Source organism: Thermobia domestica, chromosome 7 (assembly GCF_964235325.1).
Source record: "Thermobia domestica chromosome 7, izTheDome1.hap1.1, whole genome shotgun sequence".
Classification (NCBI taxonomy): domain Eukaryota; kingdom Metazoa; phylum Arthropoda; class Insecta; order Zygentoma; family Lepismatidae; genus Thermobia; species Thermobia domestica.
Window position 1 is genome coordinate 39,680,436 of NC_137460.1, and position 18,940 is coordinate 39,699,375.

Here is an 18,940-nt window from a genome sequence, read left to right on the forward strand (position 1 = left end):
ATCTGATTGTCTACGAAGAAACGGTGGGCTCAGTCGTAGAGTGCTCCTCTCTGGTGCGAGGAGTCCCTCGTTCGTTCCCAGGACACACAAGTATGTGGTGGACATCGTGTCCATGAGTTTTCTTGGTTCTCTCGTTTTCCTATTACACAAATTGCTTCATAATCATCCACTTTCATTAATAATCCGTCTCCTTTAACCTAAAGGACATAACTGTGGGACGTAAAACTATATATTTCATTTAATTTTCATTTGACTGCCTGATGCTCATCTGATGTCCCTGTACGAGGTCACTGGATTTTCATGCACATACATATTCCGAATGATCCAAATACATCAGGAAAAGGGTCAAGATAAAGCATATCAACTAATTTTAAGGTAGTATCAAAACTTAAATTAAACGAGTGACAATATGAGCTTTAAAAATTACTCATACAAATGAAAGAAAACCAGTTTCCATCCAGTAGAATCTCGTTTAATGAGACACAATTGCAATGAGGACACAAAATTGGAATCACTGTAATTTGAATAACGCAAGAGTTAACTATGAGCCTCTACAGCAGTCCTACAGAACGTGTGGGAGGGGGAAGAATGCACGAACAAGAAAGAAAGATGTTTTAACGACATATGACATATCTAGCAGAAGTAAATACGTGTTAAAAATCTGAGGCTTGCTGATCTGACTTATGCAGCATAAATTTCAATATGAACTGTACTAGACATTTTTTTCTGGTTCTTTTTAGAACTTTCTTAAAAGTTTATCCTCGCGGGTAAGTTAATGAGATGCAACGGTAGGAAGGCGATAGTTAGGAGCAATCTAGCTTAACCCAATCTTTCAACCAGTTGGTGATTACGTCGCCGGCCCTCTCTTCAATGTTCACCCTCCTTTTTCAACCAACGAACTCCTCCTACATTTTTTGCTGTTCCTCTCGGTCTCTCTCTCGTGCGCGCGCGCGCACGATGTCGACCCCCACCGACGACAAAGAGGATTTTCCAAGTCCTTCCCCAATCAACTCTCCTTTGTTACACCCTGATTCGAATCGCAAATTCAACCACTTGACATCAGCTGAAGCACAAAATCGCTGTAGAAATAACAATTCGACAGATCTGATTGTCAGAATGGAATGCAAGAGACAAAAAAAGAAGGAAAGCACGAAAAAGAAATACGATAAGCTTCTAGCTTTAAAAGACAAGATGACGGTTAACATCTTGACTCCTACAGCAGCCATCATAAAAGACAAAAGAGTTGTAACAGATCCAGGATTTAACAGACAAAATATGAGAGCTGAATTATCACTACTTAAATGAAAATGAAATTAAATCTTTCAGTTTAACGTCCTACGATTATGCCCTTTAGGTTGAGTCTTCATCCCGGCGAAATTAAAATACCGCTAATTTTACAGTAATTATGTGATATCTTCAAATAGATAAAAGATAATTGAAATATGGAACAAGAGCACCCTAGACAATATTATTTAGCGTGAGGTACCGTTATCACAAGTCAACTAGTGGCTTTCCGTTTTCAGCTGTTTAGAAACGCGAAAATAAATGCCGATTTTCAAAATGGCCCGAAATCGAAAGCAGATAAGTGAGTCGTGATAACGGTTTCTCATATAAAATAATATTGTCTAGGGCGCTCTTGTTCCATATTTCAATTATCTTTTATCTATTTGTCGATATCACATAATTACTGTAAAATTAGCGGTATTTTACTTTCGCCGGGATGAAGACTCTCAACCTCAGCTGATTAAGGCAAGTGGATGATGATGGGAGAATTGTAGAAATGAGAATGTGGGAGGAAACGGGAGTACACTGAGAAAAATCACGGATGAGATGTTGTCTACTACAAACTTACTTGGTAAGGGATCGAACCAGATATCCTACGCATCAGAGGTAAGCGCTCTACCGGTGAGCCACTGTGTCCCCTATCACTAATTAAAATATTAGAGAACATAATTACATTTTAACCACAAAGAATTTTATTAACACATTTCTCGCTTCCTAGAAGATGCGAAATGTAATAGAACAGTCAGAAGCATAAATATAAATTGATTTTATTATTTTATTCTTTTATTTTATTTTTCTACTAGCTGAACCTGCGCTCTCTACACAGCGCATCATTCACATATGAGCATGAATCTCCTTGTTATTCCTCACATCTGTACATGTCCCTTTGCAGACACAAGTGAAAGACGTCTTTATAAAAATCGGCAAGAGATACAGTAAAGGGGTGATTTTTTTCGATTACTTTTGCAAAATCTCGAACCATTTGCAAGATTTGATCCTACTTCCGGTTGGAGTTTTTAATTCATGTATGATCAGTGTTTTCTTTCTTCTTGCATACAGTATGTAATAAGCAAATACATAAACTAACTATCTCTATGACCTATGGAACCCGGAGGTTCAATGCCGCGTTTACAGAAACTCTCCACTGACGTCTATCCTTAGCCAATGGAATCCAGTTTCTACTTTGTATTCCCATTTTTGCCAGATCCATTTTAATATTGTCCTCCCATCTGCGCCAAGGTCTTTCTAATGGTCATTTTCCGGCTGGTCTTCCAGTTAAGATTTTGAAAGTGTTCCTTCTTTCTTCCATCCTGGCTACATGACCTGCCCACCTGAGTCTCCTAGATTTGATGACCCTAACAATGTTGGGTAAACCGTATAAATTATGTAGTTCCTCGTTATGAAGTTTCCGCCATTCCCTATTCCCGTTTCTCTTGGGTTCGAATATTCGTCTCAGGATCTTGTTCTCACTTTCAATGTATGTTCTTCCTTTCGAGTAAGCGACCATGTTTCGCAACCATACAGAACAACAGGCATTGTTATCGTTTTATATATTTTAAAATAAGCTAATACATTACACATGCAATCAATTATTTGGTCTAGGAATTAATTCGTGCGGTTGGTACGCACACATTGAAGCTGTAGTACGAACACAAAATACATAAATACCTTAAGAAAAATATTGTCCATCACTAGCCACCACTTTCGCCCATCTGTCAGGCAATGTACGGATTCCGTGGCGAAAGAAGTCCTCATCCTTGGAAGCGATCCAGTCAGAGACCCATGTTTCGATATCTTCTGAAGAAGTAAACCGCTGTCCAATCAAATCGTTGTTCATGCAATCGAACAAGTAGTAGTCCGAAGGAGCAACGTCTGGTGAATACGGCGGGTGGGGTAAAACTTCCCATCCGACATTTTCTAAATAGGTTTTGACCGGTTTTGCGACATGTGGGCGAGTTGAACAATAAGTTTATCATGTCTGTTCTCCCATTCTGGTCGTGTTCTGGCCAGAGCTTGCTTCAAACGCATTAATTGTCGTCGATAACGTTCTCCATTCATAGTTTCACCCGGTTGCAGCAGCTCATAGTACACCACACCTTTCATATCCCACCATATGCACAGCATAACCTTTGCACAGTGAATATCTCGTTTTGGTTGTGATGGACCTGGTTCACCTGGTTTCACCCAGGCCTTTTTTCGTTTAGGGTTCTCGTAATGGATCCACTTCTCATCACCCGTAATAATTCGATGCAGAAACCCCTTTCTGCTCTGTCGTTGAAGCAGCAATTCGCAAATGGTTTTCCGTCTTTCAATTCATGTGGAACCCAATGTGACATCTTTTGAATCATTCCCATGGCTTTCAAGCGTTTGGAGACTGTTGTTTGATCAACGCCTAATGCTGCTGCAAGTTGTTCCTGCGTTTGACACGAATCCTGCTCGAGCAATGCTGTCAATTCTTCGTCTTGAAATTTTTTGGCTGTCCAGCTCGCTCTTGGTCTGCCAAGCCGAAATCACCACTTCTAAACCGCGCAAACCACTTCTGACACGTTCGCTCAGCTAGAGCATGGTCACCATACACTTCCACCAAAATACGATGACTTTCAGTCGCACTTTTCTGCATGTTAAAGTAATGCAGCAGGACACCCCGCAAAAACACTTTATCAGGCACAAATTGCGCCATGTTCACTTAACTACAAACTGGTGTTGTTGACGCTTTAATCCACTGCCCTATACTACGAACGATACGCGATGACAGGGGTTTGCAACACATGTGTGGATACACGGAACTGTGGGACGCTCCGTTCGTTGCGCCATCTCTTGTCCACCCGCACGAATTAATTCCTAGACCAAATATAATGTCAGTGATATATGGTGTTCATTCGGCAAAACACTCCAAACAATAAAGATTCAACTTAGACTGGAGAAATGGTTATCCCTCGTTTTCCTTCGTGTCTCTGTGGCGGATTTACTCAGTTTCACACAGAATTTCACGTTCGCACGCTGTTCTAACTTGCTTTCCATGATGAATTCGCAGACATGGTAACGCACGTGGTCAGAATAGCACTAGTGGTACAGCTCCCGATGTCTACACAGGAGATGTCTCTTGGGACACTGACTTACGAATGTCGGTGCTCCCTGTGCCAGTGCGTGCAACTTTGCGCAGCCTTCTGTTGGCGTCTTACAGAACTAGTTTTAACACTTTCTGATACTACCTCGTATTATAAAGAAGAGTCATAAATCTTGCAATATTTCTATAACCCAAACAGCAGATGCGTGCATATACATTGTTCGACCGTAAGAATAAGGTCAAACTGGCTTAAGAAGTAGTGTAACAAACAGACTATTTAAGATGGAGGCAACCACTTCGTCAGTATCTTCAGTCAGCTTTTAGTGGCAGTGACAATGAGTACTCAACAACGTCTGAGTGACAATGAGTACTCAACATACGTGAACTGTTACTGTATGAATTAGAACTCAGAACTAACGCTGCGGGAGCAGCCTGAAATATGTGTCATGAGAAGGGGGAAAGTGCAATGAGCCACAGTACAAGTTGTTACTTCCAGAAATTTCGCACACGTAAAAATGTCGAAGATCAGCCATGGTTTGGTAACTCGTGGATAACAGATTCTGAGGTCATATAACACCATTCAGAAAATTCCATCCATCAGCACAAGAAAGCTGTCAATACTACTCAGCATGTACCAGTCCACTATAGTGCGTCATTTTCACGAGCTGGGAAAAACCATCAGGAGCTGCTGCATTGTGTCACATGAGTTAACCCCAGTTTCGACCCAGGGGAGAGTGGATATGTGCCAACACTTGCTGCGAAACCCATGTCACCAGCGTTTCTTAAAACAGATTGTCACATGCGACGAAAAGTGGGTATGTTTTTCGAAATCCAACTTCCAGAGCCAGTCGTTAAGCAGGACCAGTTCGTAAAGCCATACTCTGTATGTGATGGAACTACGAGGAGCAGTTCGAGTTGATTTCTAACGATGGCACCATCAATGCCGGCCTTTCTTCCAAACAGTTAAAGCGAATGTATGCCGCGCTACGAACAAAATACCCTGCATTTGTTAACCGAAAGTATACTCTGCTACAAGATAACGCACAACCATACTCGACTCAGAAAAGCACAACAAAAAATGCAGGAGCTTGATGGTATCGCTGACGCCACACCCGGCATATAATCATGACTTCTTTGTCTTTAAGGGCAAGACGTGGTATCGACGTGAAATTGAGGAACTGGCAGAAAGGAGGATACAGATATTTCAACATGAGAGACGTTAACCTACTTTCATTGTATTGTAATAACTATAGGTATATTGTGTACCAGAATATTGCAAGACTTCTGACTCATCCTTGTATTTATAATGCAGTGCAAGTTAAAAATAACTGCCACGAAAATTTAGCAAACCTAGTAATGTAGTACCATATGTAGCTAGAAAACACATTGCTTTCTTCTAACCACAACTAAACTTGCTTTTAGCTCAGAATTAATTAAATGCCTACGTATGTTCCTGACAACCGTGTGTCATATTTCAAAGGAAGAAATTTGTTCACATTTTCTTTCCTCTTTTTAAACTTACAACTCGCTAATTAATTAGAATTAAACTTCTGCAAACTGAGTTTTCCTTGCCTGAGCTGTCTGTTCTACGTTACAGATTACTGGAAAATTTTGGAATCATATACGACAACGGAATTCTGTCTAGAGAAACTCACTAATGCGCCATCTTTAACTTCCTCTTCCCTCAGACACTTCCGCGTCCTTACTCAATCGCAGTCACTGCTAAATATATTTTTCGGAAGCCGAAGATGATTAAATTGCTTTCTCGCACCTGAAACCAGTAGGTTCAGAATATTTTATAAAAAAACACTATATTTCCAAGAATACTACGGGATCTAGCTGAATGGTTTTCTCACATACAAATAAGGTAAATCTGCCCACCGCAACCGCAAAGTTGCATTTAGGTAAATCCACATATGGAACCTAACTAAATAACTCTCGGGTGCGATATATTCACTTCATCTCATGAAAATCGTTAGCAATTCAAAATGATATAATAATAATAATAATAATAATAATAATAATAATAATAATAATAATAATAATAATAATAATAATAATAATAATAATAATAATTATTATTATTATTATTATTATTATTATTATTATAATTTCATTATTCACATACTTTCGCGTTACTGATCAGTCGCATGGAATCTAAGGGTGATTGTAGTAATTTACAGCAATTCCAAAATTCAAACTAAGATACTAATCCATTGAGATTAATGCATATTTGTTGAAGTTTAGCGCCTCTTTTTAGTACTGAGACTACATGAAACGTGGGTTCACCTACAGTTTAAAGTAAATCCGAAACATTGTAATGCCTTTAATGCTCTCCCACCACGTCCGTGAAGTTGGCCTAACCATTTTCTCCGAATAAAAATATATCGCGCCAGAAATAAGCGGCCGAATTCCAGAATTAATTCTGACCTCCAAAATGTCTAAGCGATTATCCTATGCGCCTTTGGCGTTAGAGACCGGCTTCGATTTCCGGCGGGAGCTCATGTGGATAGGATTTCACGTTAATCAGTAGATCCACGTCTCATATAGCCTCGTTGCTGAACAGGACGTTAAACACACAATCAACTCAGAATTAATCCTGATGTTGAGAAATTAGGGCACAGCGAAACTGTCTGGGTGAACGTCACTAGCTCAACTACTTTCTACGAATCCAAAAATTTTCGCGCCAGCAAATAGTGCCGAATTAATGCTAACTAATGCCCAATTCCTAGAATTAGTGCTGGTCTTGTTGAGAAGTTAGGGCACATCAAAAGTGGATGGGCCTACGTCCCACTACCCCACCAATAACTTCGAATCTAAAAATTTTCGCGCCAGAAATTAGGGCTAATTGATGTCCGATTCCCAGAATAAGTGATGGCTTCGTAGAGAAGTCAGGGTACAGCAAAAGCTTCATACTGGCTCAACCAATTTCTCTCAATCGAAAACATTTCTGTCCAGAAACTAGGGCCGAATTAGTGTTAATTAGTGCCTGATTCCCAGAATTAGTGCTGGGCTCCTGGCGCGAAAATTTTTGAATTTGGCGAAAGTAGATGGGCCAACTTATTCTCTGATGTAAAGTAAATACCTCCACTTCAATTGAGAAAACAAGTTCCATAATAATTATACAAAAACAGATTTTGATGGAATATGGCGCATAATTTTTTGAGGCTTCACAATATTCTCTACTATGCAAACTTCAAAATCAATCGACAATGTGGAGTGAATTTTCCCTCTCCCTTCACGTAACATATATATAGACCCTTATAGCGTTGTAGCCTTTAGTGCGAGCAGTTCCAGGTTCTATTTTCGGTGGGAGCACTCAATCCTATGGAACTAGTTTTTACACGTTTCGGTCAATAGGGTCACACCACATAAGCAGTACTTGAAAGAATCCGATTCTGAAGTCATTTTTCTTGTGACGTCATGAACTAATTAAGTTTAAAAGCAGTTTCTTTGAATTCAGCGTTCTCAAATTAATATAAAAAACGCAATCAGAACTTTATCCAAGCGTGGACACTTCTTACTAGTGGCATGATAAGATGTTCTTTACTGATTAATCGTAAATATATATATATATATATAAAAAAGTGCGTTGTTTCTTCTTCGAACAACTGTTTTACGTCCCTATCGTCGAATAAAATGTTTAATGACAATTTGTTAAGTTCGATCTTATTTGCACAACTGACATAGCCATTAGAATCGCTTGAGATGTAGCAACTTCTAAGATCGGAGATATATATGCTGTAAAAAGAGAAATGGAAAAAAAGGAAAATCGACCCAATCCATTGTTTACATCCAATCCAGTGATTTTTTTAAAAGGATCTTTTAATGTGTTCTTTTCTTGAGCATCTACAGTTCGAATCAATAGTAATTATCATTAAGAGTCTTCCTCCCGGCGAAATTAAAATACCGCTAATTTTACAGTAATTATGTGATATCTTCAAATAGATAAAAGATAATTGAAATATGGAACAAGAGCGCAATAGACAATATTATTTTACATGCGATACCGTTATCACAAGTCACCTAGTGGCTTTCCGTTTTCAGCTGTTTAGAAACGCGAAAATAAATGCCGATTTTCAAAATGGCTCGAAATCGAATGTAGATAAGTGAGTCGTGATAACGGTTTCTCATGTAAAGTAATATTGTCTAGGGCGCTCTTGTTCCATATTTCGATTATCTTTTATCTATTTGAAGATATCAGATAATTACTGTAAAATTAGCGGTATTTTAATTTCGCCGGGATGAAGACTCTTAAGAAAAATCTCAGAGTAAGTATCTTTGGTGTCCAAGTCTTCTGCCTCTATTCATTACAACCTGTAACCTTCCTCCACCCTTGGGAACGCAAAGGTTGAATATCTATTCACGTTGCTGCTCCGATCCAATTCCGTTCCTGAAATTAGGACCTGCTGGCAATCAAAGTTGCGTGAAAGCTTTCCAAGTTTATCCCATTAGAGTGAGACTATTTGAAACAAGAAATTTCCTTCCGTCCATCTGTCGTGTGAAGTCAACACAACGTTAATAGGAAAATGTTTATTAACGTCTTCCCCTGACAGTCATTCCATGTTTGTTATTAAATGTTTTAAGTGAAGTTACAGCTTCACTTATTACAGTTAAGAGTCTAAAGGTCATGGAAATATATCCCTTTATATTCCATAATTACATGTCACGTATAGAATATAGGCGCTTAAAGCAAACACTCTGATCATATAGCAAAATCATTTGGAAGTATGACTTAATTACTGTGAATTGTATTAGAAAAATATCGTAAACATCAACAAATAAATAGTTATAGTCTTAGTAGTTAGATACATAATACTTAATTTTTACACAGTTAATATTCATTTATGCTGTGGAATAACAACGATAAATAAATATATATTGTGCACAATATTACTTAATTTCTTAATTCTATAAATTGTTAGCGTTTAACGAACTGATGCGCAAGGTCCTGGGTCAAATCCTGCGTGGGAGAGCATCGAACACACTACAGTGCTTCAGATCCTATTTCAAACTATAAATATTGTCCTGAACAGCTTCGCTGCTAACAAAGGGAGTAAACATAAATCAATCACTTAATAATTTGTCTTAAAAAATTAAAATAGCATTTATATATAGCTGTAGGCACTCGTCTTTGTCGGGACTTAATTCAGAACATCGATTACGAGAGAAAGATATATATATTACTCTACTAAGTGAACCTGCGTTCTCTACACAGCGCATCATTCACATATGAGCTTGAATCTTCTTGTCATTCATCACAACATCTACACATATCCCCTTTCAGATACAAGTGAAAGACGTCCTGATAAAAAATAAGCAAGGGGTATTATAAAAGGGAGATTTTTCCATCATTTTTTCAATCTCGCACCGTTTGCAAGATTTGAGCCTTCTTGCGGTTAGAGTTTCTAATTCATGTATGATCAGTATTTTCTTTCTTCTTCCATGCAGTATGTAATAAGCAAATATATTACCAATTAATTATAATATCAGTGGTATATGGTACTCATTGGGCAAAACACTCCAAACAATAAATATTCATCTTAGACTGGGAAATCCGTTATCCTTCGTTCTTCATTATCATTTGGCTATGACACAAACGCCGGAGATATATTAATCCCGTATACAAACGTGTGGTGTTGGAATGTATAACTCGTATGATAGATGCTTTACTTTAAAAAAAAAAAATTCAACACTTCCAGTGTATCCCTTAAAAATACAATAAAGAAATAATGACCATTTTTAAAAAGAATATTCAATTCGAACTGAACAATCCACACAAAATTTGCAATTGATCAGTGAAAACGGCATCTTTCTAGCGCCTAAGGTTCCCGAGAACTCACTGTCGAAAGGACTGGCCATAAACAAATACACTTTTCTTGACCATATATAGATTGCTTGGTGTTTATCCTATACTGTTACATGCCCGACACATATACATCCTATACTGTTATACATAGACGTGTGTACGAATTTTGTGACTCTATGTCACTCCTTTTTATGTAAAAAAAAAAAATTGATGACATACATTACTTTATACACATGATACATTTTTAAAAATATAGAACGAGTGTGTTTTATTCGGACGTAACATCTGTAAAAAATTTCTAATTTTAATGCGGGTACGCAGGGAGGATGAAAATTTTATGTATTATTCGTTGTGGTGATGTCCGATATGTGTAAGCAATGTGGTAACTGGAAAACCGCTAAAATAGTGTATTTTTCCGATTTTTTAACATAATGAGTAAATTTCATTTAGTCACATCTGTAAAAAAAAAAAAAAAAAAAAAAAAAAAAATCTAATTTTAATGTGGTTTATTACAAATGACACAGAAAGGATGAAAATTCACCGCAGGAAGAATGATAATTACTTACATTTAAAGCAGATGTTGAAAATGACCTCCATGGTCCCTTAGGCGTAATCGAACCCGTCGCTCCACGTTCGCGGCAGTAGCTCACAATGTATGCTCAAGTTGCTCTGTTGTTGCAAGACAAATATTTTGGAATGCTGCCGCAGCGTTATGCCCGAGTTCGAACCCATACGGTCACAGTTCACTTACCAGACGTTGTTGAGTACTTACCACACAGAGGCACAGAAAACTAAAGACAATGATGGAGTGGCGGCTTCTGTGTTAAATACTCTACACAGGCGCTTGCCACACCACTTTCTGAGCCAGTTTGACCTTGTATTGACGGTCGATTATTGCGTATACAAGCGCCTGCTGTTTGAATTGTGAAAATATTGCAAGACTTATGACTCATTCTTGTAGTTTCTACCTCGTGCTGGAATTTGATCATATTACTTTGAACATAGGATGCATTTGAAGAGGGTACGAGAGGTTCAAACTTTATGATAAAAATACAGTATCTCATGAGTCTCTCAAGCTAAGAACAAGAAACTCGGTATATGAACTGAAATTGCTCACTGAAAATAAAGACACGCATCCCAGCGTTCTGACATTTCCCGTTGAGGGAAGGGGAAGAGCATTTTCTGTATTGTTTTTGCTACTACGAAATCGACGTTATCTGTTTCCTATGATCGCATCACGAGAAATCAGCTGAGATCTTGCAAAATGAATTTTAGAACGGAGTTAGCCTAGTATCTAGGTGAAGATGGGCTTTTTTATCATGTTATTTTGATTAAAGGGTGTTAAGTAGATAGGGATGCTCAAAAATAGATTGTCGTACAGCTCTTTACCATTACACTTTTATTGAAATGCATTTCCTAACGAAAGAAGGAGATCAGATACTTCCGTTAACCTATTCTCCCAGTGAGAAGAACGGACATTTCAGCTAGTACATTTACAAATTATCTTCTACATTAAATGTGTTATATATACAAGACCGTATTTAGGGGAAGGGTGCACCGGAGCACATACACCCCTGTTCACTGTAAATATACATGTGGGCAGTGGCACGAATTTGGCACAAAGTTTTTTCGAAAACAACACCTACTATTATGAACGTTGAAAATAGTAATAACCTGTGCAAATATAGATAGAATGTATGACTACAAGATTTGACGGATGATTTAAGTATGTTTTGGTTATTTGAGTAAGATTGTGATGGATAACACTGTTAGTGTCTTTGTTAAATACATGGAAAATAATTAATTGTGGTGCTGTTGGGTTCAGCTTAAGAGGCCCCATCTTGGTAAAATTAAAATACCACTAATTTTACAGAAATTATGTGATATCTTGAAATAGATAAAATATAATTGAAATGTGAAACAAGAACGCCCTAGACAATATTATTTTGCATGTGCATCTAAAATTGGGAATTTCCCATCCAAAAATCCCTTTTTTCGAATGTAGCACCCCCCTGGTAGGCCCCTGCTAAAGGTACCCAAATATGATATACCTTTAAAACTACTGTAGTTTATAAGTAATACATATGCCACGTTTCATTGCAATATCTACAATAGTTGTGACAGAAAAATATTTCTCAATTCTGCTGGACAATACCAAATTTCATATAGGGAAGAGTGACATATAAAATAAATAAGAGTCCAAATAGTACTATTTATTTGAGTATCATGACTTATACGTCATTCTCCTCAGAATAAAACAGGCTTCCAAATGGTACCATGACAAAGTGTGTGTATGTGTGTGGGTGGTTGTGCGTGTGTGTGTTTTACGAGAAACGGGGAAATTGGGGTAAAATTGGGAATTTTCCGTCCAACAACAATCGGCAAGAGCAGAGTTCTGCAGTGGCAGATACATAGTTGCTCCATCATAGATATAACTTGGACGAATTGTTCTCCATGTTCATCAATGACTGCTACTCAATTTTTTGCAAAGAAATCTATATGGGAGTGCAACATATGCCTTTTTAGTGGCATAATACACCTCATTGCATGGTAGAAGATATTAGGTGCTCCACTACTTCCTAATAGTTCCGAGACCACTCGTTTCCCAAAACATTCGTCACCACTTTTCGGAAAGAATCTCATGCAATCCTCTCCTTATCTTCTAATACTGCATCAAATTCAGGATCATTGAGGGGTTAGCGAATTTGAGGACCAGTAAGGATTTTTTTTTTTTTTTTTTTTCATTCGCTCAGTCGCGTTACTCTTAGTCGGTTACCTAGAGCATTCGAAAACCGACGAGTTATCATCATTGCGAATGATTTCTATAGTAGTTTTGTTTTTTTTCTTTATTTCCATAAGTGAAAAAAAGAAAAAAAATAGGAAAATTTGGGAGGGAAAGGATAGGGAAGGAAAAGAGACCAAAAAAGGGAAAATTTACAAAAACGAAAAACAAACAAAAAAAAAACTAAGAATTTAACAAATAAGTTTGAATCTAGATTGCTTGTTTTTTGTGTATTTCTGTGTGTGTGTTTGGTATCTGTGTTCTCTGCGTATTTATGTTTTTACCTATTGGCTGCTTCTTCTTTTTACCTTAGGCTTCTTCTTGTTTCTTGCAGGTTTTCCCTGTATGATTAGGTTTCTTCACCCATATGTTTTATATATATGTAAGTATTCCCTACCTGATTTTAGTTTCATCAATTTGTGGAAGTTTACGTAGAATATGTTTGAAGAATAGTTTTGATGCGTCTATGAATAGCCGCCATTCACCGGGATTATCTTCTGTGTTGAGTTTACTCATAAGACCAGCTAGGCCTACATTGTTACAACGTACTATGTCACTTTCCACTGAAAATGCTGTTTACGAATTCTGACGTGTTCAAAACACGGACACTTTTAGATCTTCAGAATAAGCTCCCCACTGCTTGAGTTTGGATCTGGATGCCAGTAGTTCTGTGCCACTTTTTGACAACCCCAGGTAATTGAATTCAGGTTGAGTATCATGTGGCGAATAGATAATGATATGTTGGTTTTGTGAAGTTAGGATCGGTGAAAGACGATTAATCTGCAGCAAAATTTGACAACCTGGGTCGACTTTCTTTGCCATTTGCTCTTCATTGGATGTAACACTGGAGTAAGGTACGAGAGGTTGTGGAACCTTTAGTACTTCACAAAGTGGCACGGTGACGAACATTTCAAGGAATATTTGAATAAGTAGCTTTTCACTTTTTCCTTTTTTGGATAGGCCTTTAATTGAAGGAACTATGCAAAAATAGCAGTTTGAAGTGTGATCTGTCGGCTTTCTCCATATCATTGGAACTGCAAATGGCACGCATGGCCTTTTTTCAAGTAGCCAGTCCCGCAAGTTTCTAGAACAACTATTACAACATAAATGTGATGCCCACTTCTTGTCCATATCTCCCTCTTTACAGCCAAAGTACAAGTGATAGGCTTTTTTTTTTTATGATAGGAGTGAAATTCCACTTTTCGTTTCACCGTTAAAAACAACAATCTGCTCTGCACTGTAAACACATTTACGCGACATGTTTTTGCTCAATACAATCATAGAATGATAAATAATAATAATAATAATAATAATAATAATAATAATAATAATAATAATAATAATAATAATAGCGTCCACACACCCAATATCTCACAACGACCACGTCCGGGATGGCAAATTGTAATTACAAAAGAACGTTACACAACATGTTTTCTCTGTCAAACTCTTCAATACGAACTAAACCGTGAAGTGGTTGATATTTCTTTGTTAGCGATGTAGTTCGAGCAATAAGGATAGCCAGAGACGTACGTAGCAACTTATTTCGGGAGGGATCCTAAGCTTTTCGGGGGGAGTCGAAATGTCGGGGTGACAAGATCCGCTGGACCCACACCCTGCGTACGTCCCTGAGGATAGCAATGAAACTAACCGTCAAACAATGGAAGTTTATTGAAACAAGCAGACGACAGTTCCTGTTGCCACGAACCCTTAATTTGCCCACCGGAGCACATTCAGTAATACCGTATTTCTTTGAAACCCGAACTAATCTTCAAAAACTAAAGATATACCACGGAGACTTGATCCCTAGTCTTCCGTTGCAAGCGCTGGTATCGGCTGAAGGAATTCCACTCGCTTTCTCTCGCTTAGCAACAGCTGAACCCTTATTGGCTCAACGCGTGGGTGTGTGAGGGTGTGAGCTTTAGTTCGCATTTTTGCCACGGCTCAAGACATTTTGGCAGCACAATAATTTTAAATTCGTTATCAGCACCCTAAAATTAGTAAGTATTGGTTAGTTTTATTTCCGAAGCATTTTCACTGTTGACCAGTGTAATAAGAAATGAGGGTTCCCATTTAAAATTTTGAAGTTCCGAAACGGTTGGGAATAGGAGTTGCGTTTGGTGCATTGGATAGCTTTTTCAAAACTATTTAATACGTGTATTTCTTGTTTTGCTGATCAATATATTTTGCAATATATTAGACTCTTCCGGGACTTTTTCCTCACCCTGAATATATAATTTATTATTAATGTCCTAGATCCATATTCAATTTGTATTAGCGACAACTTATTGAGAGTTGTATAAATGATTGTTTTGGACTCAAAATGCTGATCATATATATCGCAACAGAGTATTTTGAAATGACTACCTTCTCTCCCTGTCTGAAGGCAGGAATTTGTGTAACATTACAGATGACGAAAGAAGCGTTTAACACACTTCAGTGATCAATACTGGAAAGGGAAGGAGGGATTTGGAGCAGAGGATCTATTGTAAGTAGCGGAATCCCTTGTGCAATAGTCATTTGCAATCAAGTGGAAATAAAATGAAAGCTAGTAGTGATGTGATGGTGCGTTGTCAAGCAAACAATAAAAGAGGAAATTTTCAAGTGGCTGTTGCGAAGCTCAATGCATGCGGATGGATAGCCCTTGCCGCTCTTTTGTATTTTGCTTCTTTCCGTAATAAATAGACAACTCCTCTTCTTTAGTATTTAATTAAAATTGCTATTCACGTTGACGTTTCAGTGTTGGTGACAGCCACACTAATTAGAAGTCATTGGCTGAAGATTTTGTTAAGCTTGTCATTGTACAAATACAGGATCAATGTGCACAGAGAGAGAGAGAAAAAAAAAGTAGGTAGCGTACCTAAAAAGGTAGGTTACATGCGTAATTCCTGTAGTTTTTAGACAACGTACAGCAGACGTATACCTGAAAACGCATGTTTTATAATACTTTCCGTATAAGTGTTTCATCTAGACGTACTTTCCGTACGAAACAATATAGGCGGTCAGGATCTCACATACAAATGGACGTATATAACATATAACTGAGGAATGTAACATAAGTATATGCATGTGATATACGGAAAACTGTTAGATATCAGACATCCTGGAACGGCATGATGTAACATCTAAGGGCAGTGCCTAAGTAGCATACGGACAACGTATGCTCCGTACTGATTTCTGTAGTAAGCAAGATTACACTGTATATTTGTACAGCCACCAGCAAAAGCATCTCCTCTCTAAGAGCTCTAATTCCGTTACTTGGGGTCCAGTTAATTTGCAGTTTGTAAAACGCCTGGACAGATACATTCCAACTTACACGTAACTTTTCTCGGACCGACAGTAGTTATTAGCACTGAGCCAGGTGTTTATGCAGATAAAATTATAGAGTACGTGACTAACTAAACAGTTCTTCATTCTAAAATGAATCTCTACGGATCGGAGCGTGCTGTCCAACAAACACTGTATATTAATTTCAATATTTCTGTGTATGTAATGTATTATTTCATTATATACTGTATGTTCAAAGAAATAAAAAATACTGACCACACATGAATCAGAAAATGCTTGAAAGTAGATGAAAATATCAAATCTAGGACAACTGCAGGAAGTAAGTTTGTAAATCACTGCCTCCATTGACAGATCTCCAATTCTCCTCTTTCCAACATCTATTTCTTTCTGGGGAAGAAAAGAGTTTGCCTGTCACACTGAGCATACATTGAAATTGAAGTTGAAATATTTGAAAAAGTTTGAGCCTGGCGGGGATTTGAACCCGGGTCCGCCGAATAGAAGTTCAATGCGCTAACTACTAATCTAGCGCGTCACTTCATGTTTTATCCAAACTACAAGCTAGTTGAAATAGTTTCATTTAAGACTATACACAAGATGCTAATGTTCCTATAAGGAGACGTTCCTTATGTGTCACAATGACTTACTCGAGGTTTCCATCTTTAACTTAAAAACAAGTTATATAGAGCTTTCTCAATAAGGAAAATATCACGAAACGTTCTTTAAGTTGAGGCTATATTATCGTTTTCAACGATGGTCCCGATTTACATTAATACTATTCTTTCTCATCTTAATTTCTAATTTCAAAAAGAAGAAAAGACGACAGGCATTATTTTTGCATTCTTTGAACTGTATCAACTCGTGTAGAAATAGAAAGTTCTATTTTTTAATCTTCCGTAACTACTAATACGTTTTCTTATCTCTGTATAAGGAATTGTTAGCACAGTGGTAAAGCTTAAAACTCGTATGGCAGAGATCTGGGTTCGAATCCCGTCGTGGGATTTTTTCTTTTTGGAAAGTATTGTTTACGTAATTGGTATTGTAATTCAAGTATCCCTTTATGATGGAGAACGAATTTTTCTCAGTGTGTATCACACACAGTAACAATGAAAAAGAGAGATGCCCAACTAAAATTACAAGCTCTAATGTGATAGTATTAACAATTCTTTTATAATTTGAGTTAATTAACACCCAGTGGGAGTCCATGTAGTGCAAATCCCATGTTAAGCTGTAGGTTGACGTCTCATATAGCTCCGCTGTTGAACGGGACGTTAAAATCTTTATTAAATAACCAACATTTTTAAAATACTTGCTTTTTGTTTGTTAAACTGTTAACTGTTAAATTTTTAATTTTGCGATCTATACACATAAAGGAAGAAGTCGATTAAGTGCTACATATATGAAGTATTAGATTCTATAATTCAGAGATCATTACAATACAAAAGATAAATATATATATATATATATATATATATATATATATATATATATATATATATATATATATATATATATATATTGAAAGAGCTTCCAAATGTGATGTTGGGAGAAGATGAAGAAGATAAAGTAAACGTAGAGAATAACGAATGTTTTTTAAAGGGCTTAGGAAAGAAGATGACGTTTTACTCAGCATCATGAGAGTCCGAAGGGGCGGGGGCAGTGGGTCCCCTCAGCTCACGAAAATGTATACATAATATAGAAAACTACATATGTTAAATACCAGAAATACCAGACATAGCAACAATGGATATGGCGACCCCCTACAAAACTTTCTTCGGGCGCGACTGGCCAGCATCCTTCGTATGAAGACAAACTTAATTGGAAGTATCTTGAGAAGAAATTGTATTCATATGGAAGAAAAGGTAGGAGTAGGAAGAAGAACAAAACTAATCGATGACCTGAAAACAAGAAAAGATCGGGAAACGTGGAAGAAATATTTCCAGATCCAAATCTAACTGATATATATATATATATATATATATATATATATATATATATATATATATATATACTCTGCTATTAGCCCTAGGGCTTGCTTGCCGAGATGCAGAATACCTAATAAGTGCTAAAGAACATATTTAGAAGACAACAAAGAAACATGTGCTTTTAGAATAAGAAAATACGCGCTTAAAGTCTCAATGCGTAGAAAAGCTACTCTCAATTGCATTGGCAATCTAAACCCAATTCTGTATTTACCAAATATAAAATAGGCTAAGTACCGTGCTTGTGTAAGCGCACGAATGGAATTTCTATTTCGCATGAAAACTACAGCTGAGAGTTCCCTCTATTCTCTTCCCAACAATGCACGCAACAGAAGAGGGCTTTGCCTTGCGACCAGCGTCCAAACTCAGGGAAGTCTGGGAGAGAGCGCTGTGTGGTGGGGCTTTATCGAACACCAGGATCCCCGGGCTTTACCTGCTTGGCCTCGCATGCGGTGTCCGCTTTTTCTCTCTGTATGTACTGTATATACACATACGCTGCTGGAAAACGTCACATTGGAAAGTTCAGTTCACTACCCCCTGAAAAAAACAAACGAACTCAATTATATTTGTTCGTTCAAACAAAAGCCAAATGTACTGACATTTAAGGCACCTTAGTTTGTGAAAGAGAAAAAGTCATGGGCAGTGAACAAGGACATATCTCCGTCTGACAGTGTGTATTTATGCTGTCATATTCGAAGATTAACATTTACTTTTTTAAAAAATCCACTGTTTGC